The following is a 13,436-nucleotide window of genomic DNA, read 5'->3' on the forward strand; positions in this document are numbered from 1 at the left end:
TCGGTTTTGAGTAAAGTTTATGATTCAATCCATAATCATTGTTTCATGTTATTGTGGTTTACGATATTTCCGTAAACACTGTTTTACGAGTTTTATTCTCATCAAGATTCAAAGTATTGCTGAAGCATTTCGCTCAAAAATATCAAAATGGTTTGAATACAATTAAGGAATCAATTCTGGGATTCCTCAACTAAATTTTTCTGTTTCAGCAATTATGATTTTAAAATGTTCTGCGCTATTGCAGATGTCGGTTTTATATCAAAATGACCCGATACTTACTATATGAACTTGCTGAGCATTTCTTTCGCTCATACTTGCCTGTTTCTAAATTTAACCTCCAGTGAGGATTAACTTGCGCTGTTTAGCCGGGTAATTCAAGGAAGCAAAGAATAAGCTTTTGGAAGGTGGTTGGTCCAGGGTTTGCGAACTAGTGTAAGTTTTATTATATAAAGTTGTTTATATTATATTATATTATAGTTGTGTATTTTATAATTGGGCCTAGTATACTTCTCTTCAAAGTTATACTAGCGGGTTAAGTTTTGAGATTGAGAATTGTTGAAAAGAGTTTTAAAAGAAAGTGAAAAATTTATTTGTGGAATTTGGATATCTTGTTTCTAGAACTGTAACCTTAAAAGATCTTGGATTAGTTTGGGGTCATTTATGATAAATATCTTCCGCTGGCATTTGTTATTAATTAAACAGGTTAATTTGGATTGAGGTTTCATAGTGACGACCAAATCCTCTAACCCCGGATTTGGGGGTGTTTCAGTTTCTCTCAGGCTAGGTCTAGTGCTAATTCAGTTGCTTCCAATCCAGCCCAGTCAGTTAAGTCAGTAGTGAATGGCAAGTCCCATGACAGGAGACACAGTGGTTCGTGCAAAAACAATGTTCAATATTTCAAATGTGGTCACAAGGGTCATTATGCATCGGAATGCAATCCAGAAAATCCAGGAGTTATGTGTTACAATTGTGGGAAAGTTGGGCATATTACAAGAATTTGTGGAATGGTTACTCAAGATACTACAACCCAAGGGCCAACATCCAGCACAACTAGAGGCAGAACTTTAAAAAGGACCAAGAGATCGAGCGATTAGAATTCGGACGTAGTTGCAGGTGCATTTTCTCTCAACTCCATACCTGTTAAAGTTTTATTTGGTTCAGAAGAGTCTAAGTTGTTTACACCAAAGAAATGTGTGAGTAAAAGGAATTTGATATTAGAAGACTTAGCTGAGCCTTTAACCATAATAGTGGTCAATCAAGATGGAATTTCAGTGAGTCACTTCTGTTTTAACTGTCAATTAGAATCCATAAGTATTATTTTCAGCTGATCTGACACCCTTCGAGCTAGAAGAATTCGATGTGATTTTAGGAACGGGTTGGTTGTCCTGTCGTAAGGCAATGAGTGATTTTTAGAAGAAGCGAATTGTAAGGTGTACGGAAGCCAATAATAAGGTAAGTTCTAAGGGCAGAAGCAAGTTAAGAGGTTCTTCCAGTCATGCGAGAAAAAGAGTTAATAAGCCAACGATATAAGGTAGATCCACCATATGTAGAGATACGAAGAACAAAGTACTTAAACTGGAAGAAATTTGAGTAATAAATGAATGCCCTGGAGTCTCTCCAGAGACCAGTGGGAATGAAATAATTAGTTAAGTAATTGCGGAAGTTTTGGAAAGGGAGGTGATCATACCAGATATATCTCCGTAGGGTGCACCAGTAATGCTATGGAAGAAGAGGGATGAAATTAGGAGATTATGTACTGATTATCGAGAGTTTAACAAAACGACTAATAAGAATAAGTAACCCCTATCTTAAACTGATTACTTTTGTGATCTACTTCAAGGAGCGTATTATTTTCAGAGTTGATTTAAGATTCAGCCCGAGGACATATCAAATACTGCAATTAGAATGAGTTATGAGCATTGCAAGTTCTGGTGATATTATGTGGAATAACCAGTGTATCAGCCGTCTCTAAGGATTTAAAGAATATGGTGTATGAGAAGTACTTGGGTAAGCAAATTGTATTTATCGATAACATCCTCATCTATTCAAGGATTAAGAAAGTTTGTGTAGAACTCCCAAGGATTTCCCCACAAAGATTAGAAGGAAAGTAACTATACGTTAAGTTTTCAAGTATGAATTTTAATTGAGATTAACAAAGGATTCCGATTATTCCATTAAAAAAACCACCTAAGCAAAGCTGGTGTAGTAACAGATGCCCTATGCAGAAGGAAATGATTGAATGTAATTAAGATAATTGAGGAATTAATAAAAGAATTGGAAAGAGTGGAAGTCGAAGTTCAAGTACCTGAAGGAGATAAGAAGCAGGTATATGGGATTACTTTCCAGCCTTAATTGATGGAAAGGAGCAAGAGGTTTCCGAATGTTTGGAAAATAATTTGAAAATGAGTACCGCCTACCATCCTTAGACGAAGGGTCATGATAGAAGGACAACCTGAATAATCACGGTAATGTTACGATTGTGTGCTTTGGATTTTAAGGGAACTGGGATGGTCATTTGTCGATAGTAGAGTTATCCTATAACAATAATTGTTATGTCAGTATTAAAATGTCACATTATTAAGTCTTGTATGGACACAAGTGTAGGTCCCCACCTTATCAAGATAAAGTGGGAGAAAAGAATTTGTCAAGTCCTAAGTTAATTCGGCACACCAAGGGCAAAGTGGTGTTGGTTTAGAAAAGTGTTGAAGCACCTAAGAATAGACCGAGAAAGAACACGAATTTGTATCGAAAGGATATGATGGATAGAAATAGGATCGATGGTATTGTTAAAGGTGTTACCTTGAAAAGGGTTGATTAAGTTTGAACCAAAGGGCAGCTGATATAGTGGACCATTTAAGATACTGAGAAAATCGGGTAAGGTCACCTAGGAGTTAGTGTTGTTGCCATAGCTGCAGCATACTCATGGTATGTTTTATGTCTTTATGCCAAAAGAATATATTGTGGATATGTTGTGAACTTGATTATTTCATTAACAAAACACCTTAGTATATTTAACTTAGTGAAAAATGTAGCACTCGACGGATAAGCAAATATAGTCCCGACGGATGACTCATTGTAGTCCCGACGAATGACTCATTATAGTCCCGACGGATGACTCAATATAGTCCCGACGGATAATGATTTGTTATCCATCGAGTGAGTAGCTTATGTAACAATAAGTCTGTAGCACATTTCTGTATACATCTTTGTATAGATTCTGAAGTAGCATATAAGTCATGTTGACTTTAATTAGATATTCAGAATAGGTTGATTAAATGTACATAAATGATGTCTTGTAATTCTGCATAAATGAAATAAAGTCAAGTGCCAAATAGCTACTCGACGGATGATCATGTACTCAACGGATAATCAATTCAAATATCCATTGACAGTGACAACACAGTCACATGCATCAAGTGTATGCAAAAGGAATGTGGAAGCCTATTCAACTAGGTTTTTGAGAACAAAGAAGCATTGCCATTTCCATGCTATTATGAAGATATTCAAAGATGCTGGAATAGAGTAATGAAGCAGCAGAGTATTAGACTTGATAGGTTTTATTTTATTATCTTCTCTTATTACTTTGTAATCTTGGTGATATATAAACCAAGAAGTAGCAAGTAGAACAACCACAAGACTAAGAACATTTTCTCAGAGAAACAATTGTAAGCTGCATCCTTAGCATTTCTCTGTAAACTTAGTTGTTTATATTTGTAAGCAGCTGTGAGCTTTTATTGCTACACAGAGTTCTCTCGATATAATATATATATCTCTGGTGGATACATTCAAATCCACCAAAAAGTTTTTAAAGACCTGTATTTTTAATTACTTGTGTTTTGATTCTATTAACTTCTTATTCCGCACCTTGAAAATCAAACACTTATATATTATTTAGATAGAACATTTTTTATTGAGAAAAAGTTTCAAGAATTCCATTCAACCCCCCTTCTGTAATTCTTGTTGCATTGTTAGGGACTAACAGAATATGTTTTCGATTTGAATCAAGATAAGGTGTACGAATCAATCTAGAACCTAGATCGTAAAAAACGGGGCCTTGGGAATGAGTTTATATCTATAGTAAGTATGCTTAGAATAAATACTCGAGTAAAAGAGTACACTTGGGAATTAGAGTCAGATATGCTTGACAAATATTCTCACTTGTTTAGTTAGATCAGATTCTGAGGACAAAATCTATTTAGAGGGGAAGGTTATAACGACTCGTATATTTCTATTATTATTTAAATGTGTAATTATTGAATAATTAAATAAATAAAATATGTGTATGGGTTGTGTCATCTAGATATTATTTTGTTATTAATTATATGAGATTGTGATGTTCGAAGATCATTTGTGTAATTACTTGGGAAGCTGTGTTGTTTTATTTTTGTATTTAAAGGTGATTGTATTTAAAATTTATTCTTATAAATATATGGATTATCTCTAAATTCATTTTTATTGCTTCACAATTTTAATTATTATTTTAGGAATTTATAAAATTTAGAAATCAATATTTCATTAATTATTTAGCCCAAAATGACTTTCTGATTGCAGTTATGTGTAAATTCAGTATTAAATCAAGAAAGATCTCAAAAAATTTATGAAACTCATATTTATTAAGTTTGGATTATTCAGAGAATTTTAAAATTATTTTGGAAATTTTTAGGATTAATTTTACCCACATGTTGATTCGTTTAATTGCTAAAAGCGGGGATAAATTGCATTTCAGAAATGACTTTAAAATTATGAAATTTGCGTTTAAATTAACTTCGGGATATTTCTAATATTTTAAGACTATTTCGTGATTTTCTAAATTTATTTTAAGTGCAGCTCGATTCGTTAATTGTGAAATGCGAGTATAATGTGTGGTTCAAAATTTCTCTAAAAATTATGAAAATTTTATACTACTGGTTTTGAATTATCATGAAAATTTTAAAACTATTTTGATAAATTTTTAGGTTATGTTTACCTGTAAAATCTTTTTCGTTAAATCGTTAAATTTGGTGACAGAGATAGGACTTTCGGTTATAAACAAAATGATACGTGTCCAATTTAGGACACGTGGTTTGATTGTGGTATTGGGGTAAATTGAGTACTCGGTTTTCTTTATTTCGCCGACCCAGACCAAAGCATTAATCTCTCATTTCCTTTCTAATTTCTCAATCTCTCTCTAATTTTCTCAGTCATTCCCTCACCTCTCCCGTTTATTCCCTCTCTGTCCAGTTCCTTGTTTCCTTTTCCCGTTCTTGTCGCCTCTGTACTCCGGTAATATGCCACCGCCTGTTTCTTCCGGTCTGTTCTCCGGTTAGCCACGGTTTCATCTATGTTTCGTCTCTGTTTCTTTGATATATATACCGACATATTTATATGTGTGTTGTGTGTTGTGTGTGTGAGTGTGTGTCTTGTTTACCCTGAATTCTGCCATGGTTGCCGCCTCCACGGATTTGCGGCGAGGAGTGGTGGTGGTGTGTGTGTTAGGAGGTGCGTGAGGCACGTGAATTGTTGCTGTGTTGCATTCGATTGTACTGCTATTGTTGGCTTGATTATTATTTCTGAAATTTAATTCTTATTTTTGCAGGAATTGTTTGATTGAAATTCGTGAAATAAATTATATTTCGTGTGGGAATAATTGTAACTAATCGGTGAAATACGCGTTGATAACCCGAAATTAATCAGGTACCCGCGAATTTTACCGCCGTCGGCAATGAGCCTCGGCGAGCCGACGGTGGACCGTCATGAATTAATTCTGAGTCCTATAATTATATAACAATATTTAATATTTAATTCGTACAATTATTTTCGAAATGTAAATAATCTGATAGAATTGTTAAGGTTAAAATTGGAATTGCGAATTGTGTGGTCGGGTTGTGATTGATTGATTGTTATTGTTGGATTGTGAGATGACGATCATGTTTCGACGGGTAGTCCGATAAGCAAAGGAGACGCTACCCGATTTTCGGGAAATTAATCCCAAAAAAATTCGGGAATGTATCCTGTAAAATATTGGGAATATCAGTCAAATGTATATAGCTGTATAATTATAAATAAATATTGTACGAACCTATTTGCATACTGTGATAAATAGTTAACAACCCTATTTTCTGTAGCGACGAGCATTTGTATATTCTCAAAATGATTATCGAACCGAGTTCTGGATTCGTGAACCCTGATCGTTATGTGTATTATAGTAATGCATATGAGTATGAGTCGGGATTGTTATCGTTCGGGTAGAATTGATAGCAAGGATATGTCAAGCATAATTGGTTGTCTAACATAGGAAAGTTCGACTATGTAGGTTCTAGTCGGGAGACCCGAAAGTTGACGTCGGACTAAAGATAACCTAGTGGTCAGTCAAAAATCTCAGGAAGGTTTTAAGCGAAGGTCCTGAGTGTTGAAGTCGGATCCAGGATAGTCTAATAGTAAGATGACAAAGACGAGCGTTCAAATCAGTTCAAGGTCAATGAGAGATAGTTGTAAGGCTCTGTAAGGTAAGTACCCCTGGCCTTACTCTTATGGTTCAGAATATATTAAATAAAATGTTGTTTTATTTACGTACTGGAACGGAACGTTTTAAGTTACATATCCCCCGTGTTTAAATATGTTTTATTAACTTATGTTTTGGGGGGAAAGTAACTTCTGAAAATGCCTATCTCTAAATTGTGACTAAAATTGGAAAAGGTTTTGGAAAGTGTGTTGTTGTTAGGGCGAAAACACACGCTAAAATTCACGTAAGTATACACGTTCGCAAGTAGTATAAGATATAAATCAGATTCGTTCCCACAGAGACTGGTTTAGGTTAAGTTCAATTTATGCACCTATGCAACAAAGTATAGTTATCGCTCAATGCTAAGACAAATAACAAATTGGGTTTTGATTAAACTAAGAATTAAACTAACAATTATAACTAAGAGAACAAGAATGGTTAAATTACTATATATGACAAACATGGGATCCTAACTTCATTAAATGCTTTATTCAATAGCCTTTTTGTTCTTAACCTTAGCATGTAATGGTGATGACACTAATCAGATAACACGAAACTAGTAAACGCCAACTTTCGTTGTACGAATACCCTACAACCAGACATCCACAAAAGAGATAGAAGCTGAATAGACACCAATTATGTTGAGACCCTATATCTCTATAGAATTTGACAACATAAAGGTTTAATGCGCAAGTTACCTATATTAATTACATAGGGCAAGTAAGCTGGTTAAAATTACCTACGAATCATACATAACAATAACACATGAACCTATGCTAGCATGGCAAGTTCTAAGCCTCTATATTCACTGTCGCTTCAATAGAGATTAACACGCTATCTTATATGTTAGCTACACACATAAGACGAATAAGCACAACCAATACTAGGTTATCAATCAATCACCACACACCAAGATATTGAAACAAATTAACTATAGAAATCCATCAGTAAATCCGTTAGAACCCCACGATAACGATTAGTTCATAACCGAACTCATCGTCACCATGGGTTCCAATGAAAGCATGATAATCAACAATATAAGAGTAATAGGGTTCAAGAACAAATCGAAAACGAGCATCCAAGTATCAACTATATTAAAGAAAATAAAAGTATTTTTCTCCGTAGCCTCCTCGTGCTCTCTAGGTCTTCTTATTGTTCTCCCAGGTCTCCTTGTTAAAAATGTCTTTTCATTGGTATATATATGCTCCAGAATGACCAGGACTCTCAAAATCTTCAATTTTGACTAAAATCACGATTCTGGTGCAGAAACCGGGCGCGGGCGCTCTATTTTCGGGCGCGGCCGCGCTGGAATAGTGTTTTCAGCGGCGCGGGCGCACTGACTCTGGCGCGGCCGCGCGGACATTTTGAAAAAATTCTGACAATTCTTCTTTTGGCCATATCTTGAGTTCTGCTCGTCAAAATTAGGCGATTCAACTGCCCACGCGGAGCTAAAGAGATTCTCTACGACTTTAGAATGGCCTAGGTTTCCAATTCTGATCTCTTTTCAGCATATTTCTTTGAAAAGCTTCTTTATTCATTTAATTGATTCCTGAAATGCAATAACGCAAAAACACCTCAAAAATACCAATAACTTGAGTCCAAAATGCCAACTTAAGCTTGTAATGAAGCGTTTCAAGTAGATATAAAATCTACTTATCACACCCCCAAACTTGAATCGATGCTTGTCCTCAAGCATAAATAGATTCAAATCTATAAAATAAACCTAATGCATGAATGCAACTACATGAATGCAACTAAATGATAATGCAATTGATCCCCTCAGAATAACCATAACCAAATGAATAAGACGATGACTCTAAGAATGCAATGACTCAGAACAGAGCTCGAAGAAAATCTCACAAACCAGAAATGTGCGTGTGTGAATGCTTAACAGGTATACTCTCAACACTAGATCAATAACCATAACTTATCTTTCATCAAAACAATCACAAGTTTATACCTAGAATAGACGTTAAACGCATAACGACTCACAACACCTCCTTTCTACTAGAATTATACAAGGATTCATGCTATTATTGAACACATAACAAAGATGCTTACTTGACCGTGCAATGAATGAGGTCCCAAAAGACTTATATAATAATACCCATGTAGCGAGCATTAGGTTAGCGGATCCCATACTATGAAAAGCCTTAGGTCACTAGGCACAAAGTCCCCTAAGAATTTAATTACTCGAGTATTAAAGAGCTCACTCTTGATCACTTATGCATTAATACAAACTTTTTTTCTTTTCTTTTTTCTTCTTTTTTTCTCTTTTTTTTTCTTTTCTTTTTTTTCAACAATTTCTGAATGAGTGTGTTTCGCTCCATCTCACTCAATCCTAGACTACTCATAAAACTATGAGCCGGCTACTAGCCATTTGACGCCAAGCGTTACATCAACTAGCAATAAAATCCAAGTTTTTCTCCAGTTTAAAAACTCAGTGTTCTTTTTGTCATTACGAGAATAGAAAAAATTCTAAATATAAACTAGTGATTAAATCTCAACAACAAAAAAGTATGATCATGATCTAGATCAAAAGCAACCCAATTAGACTTTGTGAAAATATTTGTTTCTGGCATGCAAATCAATTCATTAGGACTTAAACATCCCTCTATTCGTCATCACTACACTCACATCAACATCAACCAATCAATCAGAAATTGTTCAACCTAAGGGATCATGTTATATGCATGCAAATGCTACTACATGGACTTACATAATAACACAAACAAAAATGCAAATAAATATATCCTAAATGAACAATCATGTAGAAATATGAATGAACTACAACTAAACATGCAATATGAATCTATATAAATCTATATGGACACATACAAACTAATCCTTACATTATCACCCCCAAACTTAAAATTTTCAATGTCCTTGTTGAAGGTAATAATAAGGATTTCAGGCATACATAGTCGTCAGAAAGATCACCCTGCTCGGTGGAAGATCAGGTGGCCAATCAACCTCGACACCAGTGGCTCGGAAAATAGTGCCCAAAGCCTGTGTCAAATCTGCAGCAAAATGACGGTGAATGTCGTACATGGCCTCCATACACCTAGTCACTCGCTTGTACTGCTCATCACCAACACCAGTCCAATAAACTACCTGCTGCACATGAGAAGAACCCTCGGTAGGCATGGGAAGGTCCGTCCAGCCACTCTCTACATCATCAAAAATATATCCCAACCCCTTATCATGGGGTGCACCTAAGAATGAATAACTCAAGTGATTTGGCAGTCGGTTGAGCTCAAGTGTGGGAGCTTCTTCAATAGATGGTTCAAAACACTCCTGAGAAATTTTTAGCTCTGCTAACCTAAGAGAATCGAATGGCATATCCAACTTCCTCTTCCACGGAGGTGCATTCAAAACCTGCATTTGCTCTGCTCCTTCTTCCTTTTCAATAACTGATTCCCCTATTAAGGATCTCTCTAAGGTATCTGATTTTGGCAATTGCTCAAGCTCTAAATTCATGACAGAGTCGACCCACTCTACTTTAAAGCACTCCTCTTTAGCTGTGGGTAACTTTATTGCCTTGAACACATTAAAAGTGACCTTTTGATCGTGAAACTTCATCGTAAGCTCTCCTTTTTGCACATCGATCATAGTTCGGCCAGTAGCTAAGAATGGTCTCCCCAGGATAATGGGAATCTTCTTATCCTCCTCAAAGTCAAGAATTACAACGTCAGTAGGAAAGATAAGTTTATCCACCTTGACCAATACATCCTCCACAATGCCTCGTGGATATGTAATAGAACGATCGGCCAACTGCAAGGACATATATGTCGGCTTCGGATCAGGTAGACCAAGCTTCTTGAAGATAGACAAGGGCATCAGATTGATTATAGCTCTCAAATCATATAAACACTTGTCGAGTGACAAGTTTCCGATGGTGCAAGGAATAGTGAAGCTTCCAGGATCTTTAAGCTTCGGAGGCAACTTCTGTTGCAGCACAGCACTACATTCCTCCATTAGAGCAACAGTCTCTAAGTGATCGAGCTTCAATTTCCGAGAAAGAATACCTTTCATAAACTTTGCATAGCTAGACATCTGTTCAAGAGCTTCAGCGAAAGGTATGTTGATGTGAATTTTCTTGAAAACTTCCAAAAACTTAGCAAATTGTTTATCCAACTTTTGCTTTTGCAACCTTTTAGGAAAAGGAGGTGGAGGATATAACTGTTTTCCCCTATATTACCTACAGGAGGAGTGTTAACAACAACTTTCTTCCTTGTTTCCACCTCAGCATCCTTCAGCACCACTATTTCAGCTACAATCTCATTTTCTGGAATTGGTAAGGAAGCAGACGCACCTGCATTCTGGACATAATTTTCTGAATCTTCTTCTTGCTGAATTTGGGGGCTTGCGACCTTTCCAGGCCTCAAGGTGATGGCGTTCACCTGTTCTTCAACTTCCCTCTTGCCTGGATTGGCTTCTGTATCACTGGGAAGCGTTCCCGGTGGTCGATTTAATAAGGCATTAGCAATTTGCCCTATCTGGTTCTCCAGAGTCTTGATGAAACAGCCTGGCTTTGGCATATAAGAGCCTGGTTTTGGCACATAAGCCTCAATTCCTCTAGTTCAGGATTTTCATTTGAAGATAGACCTGCACCTCCATAAGTTTATTGTTGAAGTTGGATTTGTTGTCTTGGTGCAAATTGTTGCTAAAAACCAGGAGGATTGAATTGCTTGTATCCAAACTGCTGGAACGGCTGTTACATCGCATTCTGATTGTTGCTCCAGATGAAGTTAGGATGATTCCAGTTGTCAGGATGATAAGTATCTGGAACTGGTTACTGCGATCTCTAAAAGTTGCTCATAAACTGAGTTGATTCACTAGATATAGCGCATTGCTCCGTCGCATGCGAACCTGCACACAGCTCACAAACACTGGTTATCTAATTAACACCATAGTTAGCCTGAAAATTGATCTTCATAGATAACGCCTTTAGTTAAGCAGTGATAGTCGTAGCTGTATCCATTTCAAGAAATCCTGCTACCTTTCCCTATGACAATCTCTAGGTTGGATACTGATATTCATTAGCAGCCATCAATTCAATTAGATCATAAGCTTCCTCATAGCTATTAGCCCATAAGGCTCCACCTGATGCTGCATCGAGCATGGTTCCAGACTGTGCTCCCAAACCATTATAAAAACAATTGATGATCATCCAATCAGGCATTCCATGATGTGGACACTTACTAAGCATCTCCTTGTAGTGCTCCCAAGCTTCATATAAAGATTCTCTTGATTGTTGCGCAAATTGAGTAAGAGCATTCCTGATTGTAGCTGTCTTTACCACAGGGAAGAATTTAGTGAGAAACTTTTGAGCAAGATCTTCCCAAGTAGTAATCGAACTAGCTGGTAGAGAGTGTAACCAGCTCTTAGCCTTGTCCCTTAGAGAGAATGAGAATAGTCTCAGCTTCACAGCATCTTCAGAAACACCATTGAACTGGAAGGTGTCGCATATCTCAATGAAATCCTTAATGTGCATATTGGGATCTTCCGTTGGAGAACCCCCAAATTGGATTGAATTTTGTACCCATTGAATTATTCCAGGCTTGATCTCAAAGGTATTAGATGTGATAGCTGGCCTGATAATGCTAGATTGAATGTCATTGATCTTGGGTTGAGAAAAATCCATCAAGGCTTTCGTTCGTGCTGCTAGATCTCCCATTATAATGAGTACCTAAAACACAAACAAATAAACCGTGAAAGTAAAAGAATCTGAGTCAGTGAACTTTAACAACCACAGATGACAAGCACATAAACTAAAAAATTAACAACACCGAGTCCCCGACAGCGGCGCCAAAAACTTGTTAGGGCGAAAACACATGCTAAAATTCACGCAAGTATACGCGTTCGCAAGCAGTATAAGATATAAATCAGATTAGTTCCCACAGAGACTGGTTTAGGTAAAGTTCAATTTATGCACCTATACAACAATGTATGGTTATCGTTCAATACTAAGAGAAATAATAAATTGGGTTTTGATTAAACTAAGAATTAAACTAACAATTATAACTAAGAGAACAAGAATGGTTGAATTACTATATATGACAAACATGGGATCCTAACTTCATTAAATACTTCATTCAATAGCCTTTTTGTTCTTAACCTTAGCATGTAATGGTGATGACACTAATCAGATAACACAAAACTAGTAAACGCCAACTTTCGTTGTACGAATACCCTACTACTAGACATCCACAAAAGAGATGGAAGCTGAATAGACACCAATTATGTTGAGACCCTATATGTCTATAGAATTTGACAACATAAAGGTTTAATGCGCAAGTTATCTATCTTGGTTACATAGGGCAAGTAAGATGGTTAAAATTACCTACGAATCATGCATAACAATAACACATGAACCTATGCTAGCACAACCAATACTAGGTTATTAATCAATTACCACACACCAAGATATTGAAAAAAATTAACTATAGAAATCCATAAGTAAATCCGTTAAAACCCCACGATAATGATTAGTTCATAACCGAACTCATCGTCACCATGGTTTCCAATGAAAGCATGATAATAAACAATATAAGAGTACTAGGGTTCAAGAACAAATCGAAAATGAGCATCCAAGTATCAACTATATTAAAGAAAATAAATGTATTCTTCTCCATAGCCTCCTCGTGCTCTCTAGGTCTTCTTATTGCTCTCCCAGGTCTCCTTGTTGTTAAAAACATCTTTTTATTGGTATATATAGGCTCCAGAATGACCGGGACTCTCAAAATCTTCAATTTCGACTAAAATCAGGATTCTGGGGCAGAAACCGGGCGTGGGCGCGCTGTTTTCGGGTGCGGCTGCGCTAGAATAGTGTTTTCAGCGGTGCGGGCGCGCTGACTCTGGCGCGGGCGCGCTGACATTCTGGAAAATTCTGACTAATCTTCTTTTGGCCGTATCTTGAGTTCTGCTCGTCAGAATTAGGCGATTCAACTGC

At 36.5% G+C, this 13,436-nt stretch overlaps 1 non-coding gene across 1 annotated transcript; it reads left to right on the forward strand.

Moving 5' to 3' along the window:
* The first annotated feature begins 11,664 nt into the window (after positions 1–11,664).
* On the forward strand, positions 11,665–11,771 carry LOC141681982 (small nucleolar RNA R71). Its single transcript, XR_012559392.1, has one exon. It is a non-coding gene; the product is annotated as a small nucleolar RNA R71 (small nucleolar RNA).
* Positions 11,772–13,436: the final 1,665 nt, after the last annotated feature.

The sequence above is a fragment of the Apium graveolens genome, chromosome 1 (genome assembly GCF_009905375.1).
Source record: "Apium graveolens cultivar Ventura chromosome 1, ASM990537v1, whole genome shotgun sequence".
Lineage (NCBI taxonomy): Eukaryota > Viridiplantae > Streptophyta > Magnoliopsida > Apiales > Apiaceae > Apium > Apium graveolens.